The sequence below is a fragment of the Trachurus japonicus genome, chromosome 7, assembly GCF_045865225.1.
Source record: "Trachurus japonicus isolate A0001 chromosome 7, Traja_1.0".
Lineage (NCBI taxonomy): Eukaryota > Metazoa > Chordata > Actinopteri > Carangiformes > Carangidae > Trachurus > Trachurus japonicus.
The window spans coordinates 2,089,442-2,094,288 of NC_140913.1; the positions used below are offsets into that span (position 1 = coordinate 2,089,442).

General features: G+C 43.6%; 1 protein-coding gene across 2 annotated transcripts in view; it reads left to right on the plus strand.

The window, feature by feature from the left end:
• Positions 1-2,070: 2,070 nt before the first annotated feature.
• plxnb3 (plexin B3) overlaps positions 2,071-4,847 on the plus strand; it is an 84,374-nt gene continuing 81,597 nt past the window's right edge. The window contains exon 1 of one of the 2 annotated variants that reach the window (XM_085780780.1): positions 2,071-2,251. The gene's annotated coding sequence lies outside the window, so the exon portion shown is untranslated. The remainder of the gene's footprint in view (positions 2,252-4,847) is intronic. The other variant, XM_085780782.1, reaches the window with a different exon arrangement.

A 4,847-nucleotide genomic window follows, 5' to 3' on the forward strand; every position in this document is an offset into this window, starting at 1 on the left:
TTGGAATGAGTTGACTCCATCGGTCAACCGACAAGTTGACCACTTTAAATTTCAAGATGACTGCAATTTTTCAAGACAGCCACATCCTTAGTAGAGCAGGTATGACATGCTCTGTCTCTATCATAGACTGTAAAATGGTCTCTATTAAAGCAGAAGTAAGTGGTCCGGTCGTTTTGGCTAATGCTGCGTTCCAGGCAGGCTTTTGAAATCGTAAATTACAGCTTCAAGTCACAACTTACGACTTTGTAGCGTTTCAGGCAACCCACTCGTGTTTTTCCGACCTGTTTTACCGGTGAAAGTCACTATAACGGCCACTCGTAACTTCCGACCGGTGAACTCGTACCAGATCGAACTGGTACCACTTCACGGTCGGAAAAATACGAGTTTCCTTGAACGCACCATAACAGTCCTCGTCCCTACGTCGCCACATTCACGGCGTTCCTTGGCTGCACATACAGCCCTGCATGCCGTTCTCTCTCCTCATTGGATAAAAACTGTAGGATACGATAAATGTTTTCTCTTCGGCTCAGAGCAGAGCAGAGGAGAGGGACTGAGAGACCCGTGTTTCAGTCCAAACACTCTATGTAAGTGATTGCTGTCGGAAGATTAACTATTTAAGACTTATATTAACACAAATATATCACTTACTTCTGCTTTAATGCTCATTAATAGAGACCATTTACAGTCTATGATAGAGACGGAGTAGCCTAAATTGGTTCCATTCCTTAAGTTTTTTAACTGTAATATGTTAACAATATTGAACAAGACATTTTCACCTGCTCTACCCAATGTTTAGATCAGGTGTTGTATGTATGCAAATTAGCCATACGTAATTGGATTATGCACTGTTGGCTCATGTCATACCTGCTCTACTAAGGATGTGGCTGTCTTGAAAAATTGCAGTCATCTTGAAATTTAAAGTGGTCAACTTGTCGGTTGACCGATGGAGTCAACTCATTCCAATTTTCATGCTGGTACCACCACAGCAACTTCATATACATGTGCCGTCAAAACGGTGGAAAGTATGCAAATTTATGCAAATTTGCTCATGTTAACAAAGAATTTCTAAAAACTTGTAATACATTTTTTGTTTGTCTTAATGTAAGTAATCAACTCAGTAATTTTCATGGAGATATCTAAAGGTTAAAAATGTTACCCTATTGACGTGAAAAAATGTTTTTATATGCGTATAAATGGGATATGTTTGGGTGTTTTTCGAAACTTTCCCCTAATGGGATTCTTCTGGGCTTTTTTCCCTCACTCAGGAGATGTTGAGGATACAAAATCAGTTGAGTTTGCTTCTGTTGCAATTTGTTTAACGTTGACCCCTTTTTTGGCCTAAAATTACTGGACTATGAGTCCATCCCTCAGACATACTGCTATAGGTGTAGTGGTATAGACTAGTGGTGCTCCTTCTCTCTGTCCTCTCTGCAGACGTCTCTGTGTTGAGCAGCAGGATGCCCCCAGCTCCCACCCTGAGCCTGCTGCTGGAGGAGCCTTCCTCCACCCATCACACCACTGCTCTTTGTGGGAACTGTGGAGTTTTTTTTTTTGAATTATCAAATAAAATTAATTACTGATGTGATACACTGAGATCAGCTGTAATCATGATGTAGGCTAACAACTGCTGTACTAGCCTAGTCCATAATAGGCCTATGAAAAAATAAATAATAATAATAATAATAGGCCTATGACCACTGATCATGTAGGCTACTGATATAATAACCACTGACTGTATGTATGTAATGTAATTTATTATTATTATTTATTTTAAAGCTTTAGCAAATAGTTTAAAGCTTTAACTGTAGGAATAACGGGCTCTTGTTGGTTGGTTGATTGAGAATCAATAACTAATCAATAATCAATCAAAACTGCTCAATTGATTTGCAACACACTGCAGCATGATCAATTTAACTCTAAGCACGCTATTCATGTGTTAACTGAACCGCGCTCAAAGTGATGATGATGATGATGATGATGATGACGATGATCCAGCAGGAGACTGCGGCAGGTTGTCGGTTCCGTTCCCCGCAGAGGAGCCAGGCACTGTTGCCGCTGTTGAGGAGCGTCAGAAAAGCCTCCCGGCGCCGCGCGGAGTGGAGCGGGGCGGGGTCTCTGTCGGACCTGTTGTGCGGCTCAGCGGGTGGGAAACAGTCAGGGTTGTGTCTCTGTCGGACTTGTCTGCCGGTTCTGGAAGTTTCTCCGGGCGGGTCGAACTCCGGCGGACCGCGGAGCAGCCCGCCGAGCTCAGGTGAGTCGGACCACACACGGATCACTCCGCGGCTCTTTTCACGGCGCCAACTTGTCCCGAGCCGCAGCTGCTGCAGGAAGGAAGGAGCGTGTGTCACCGTCAGGCGTGTCTGACAGCCACGCACCAGACCCGCTCCACTCGTTACACCGTTTAAAACGTTCCCTCGTGTCTTTGAGCCCGTGGTTCACGGTGAAGAGTGTGAAGGTGTGTTCTAGGACCGAGGGGTCATGGTCTTTAATTCGGCTTTAACGGTTCAGGTCGACCTCAGTAGTTGTTGTCGGTTTCCTGGGTTTGAGTAGGCTATTCCCAGTCGGTAGAGACGGAGCGGTGCAGGCTGGAGAGCTGCGACTTTCTAAGTTGACATGAGTGTAACGGTGTCTGGACTGTGTCTCAGTGTCCAACAGAGACATGGGGACAGACCTGCTCCTCTTCATCATGTCTCATCTGGCAGCGTCAACATGGAAATGTTTTGATTCTAGTTTTTATCAGTGGCTGTCAGTGTCTCGGTGTTGTGTTCCCAGCTTGTCCTGGCACGGCACGGTTCAGCCCGCAGCCCTACACTGAATAGCTGACATTCCAACACACGCGCGCGCGCACACACACATTCACGTGCACGCACGCACGCACTCACTGCTGCTCTAGTGTGTTTATGGGTTGGAGTGAATTTAGAAGTCACCTTTGCTGACGTTACACAAGGGAAGTCTCACTCACGTGACTTTCTGAACAAAAACAATAAAGACAATAAGTATGGACCCCACACACACACACACACACACACACACACACACACACACAGGACGTTGGTCACCCAGTGGTTTAGTCCTGAAGATCAGAAGTGAGTCTGGGTCAGGCCTGGTCTGACTGTGTCATTGCTCCCTGTCATTTGATGAATTGATTGGTCGATCAGTAACACCTCTCTTCCCCCGCCCTCAGCTATGTGCAGTGTGTGCATTTACTTAGGCCTACCTGGTCTCAGATCTGCTGTATGGGGGGCTTAAAGGGATAGTTAAACATTTTGGCAAATTGGCCCATTGCCGTCATAGCAGTAGGTTCGTTACCTTTAATTGTCGGTGCAAGCTATTTTTAGAACGGCGGAGCAGAGCCGCGAGCTGCTCAGAGCTATGCTATGGAGGCTCGTGGGATTTCTTGCTTTCCCTCATCAAACTCATCAAATACACAATCCAACAACTCCACAAGGCTCTGGTGGACAAATTGTGACCTGCACATTCACCACGCTATGAGATAATAACAGAACATTACCAGACAGAGTTGTTTTAGAGGCAAATTCATGCAAAACCGCTGATGCGCGTTCCCGTCGGGGACAGTTTTTCATCAACAGTCTCTGTATTTACCTCTAAAACAACTCTGTCTGGTAACGTTCTGTTATTATCTCATAGCGTGGTGATTGTGCAGCTCACAACTTGTCCACCAGAGCGTTTTGGAGTTGTTGGATTGTGTATTTGATGAGTTTGATGAGGGAAAGCAAGAAATCCCACGAGCCTCCGTAGTGTAGCTCTGAGCAGCTTGTGGCTCTGCTCCGCCGTTCTAAAAACAGCTTGCACCGACAAATAAAGGTAACAAACCTACTGTCATGACTATAGGGATTATGGGAATAGGCCACTTTGCCAAAATGTTGAACTATCCCTTTAATGAACCATACACACACCAAACTGAGCCACTGAAGCTTTTAAAACCAGATTTTGTGACACACTTTATTTACTCTGCTGTGGTTCTGACCCGGGCCACGGGTCCCTCAGGCAGGTTCATGTGGTCCTGCTGAAACTGTGTCAGTGTGTTGGTGTGACGGTCTCTGCTGCCGTGGACTCGTGCACCTGCAGTGTGTGGTGTTTTTTTAAAATTTTTTTCTATTTTTATAGATCAGGTATATACCAACAAGGTATACATTGATGCAGAACAGCACATCAGAAAGCAAATAGTCAGAAGCAATGTATAATGATAAAGCAATTATAAAATACAGTTTGAAGAAAAAAAGTTAAGGATGGATACAAAAGGGATGAAGAATAGAATAAGATACATAGTAGAAATAGAACAGCAAACAAAACATTAAACAAACATAAAAAGAAGGTCAGTCAGAGGCTTCAGGGACAAACTTTTCATAGTGACTCAGTAATGTGTTGCTTTTTTTGTTGTTGATAGGAAAGGAGCGATTTTAGGCATTGATTTAGCAAATTTTTGTTTGTGAATAAAGAATTTAGCATAAATGATGATAAAGTTCATCTTCTGGATTAACATAGTAGCAAATCATATATTTAAGGTTAAGCCAGTTAGCACTGAAAAAGTGAGACTCAATCATTCCAAAATCTTTTCAATATGTCACAATTAAAATAAAAAAATAAATGCATAGTTGTTTCTGTACTGTTTTCACAAAAAGTACAGGAGTCGTTGACATCTGTAAATTTAGCAGTGATACAGTTCACAGGGTTTATGTTATGTAGGGTTTTGAAAAACACTTCTTTTGCTTTGTTTGAGATACATTATTTATGGGGTAAGAGCTCAGTGTGTGTGTGCTGTTCCAGCGGTGTGTTTCATTAATGACACAGAGACGTTTCACAATGAGTGTGTTGCTGGATTATGA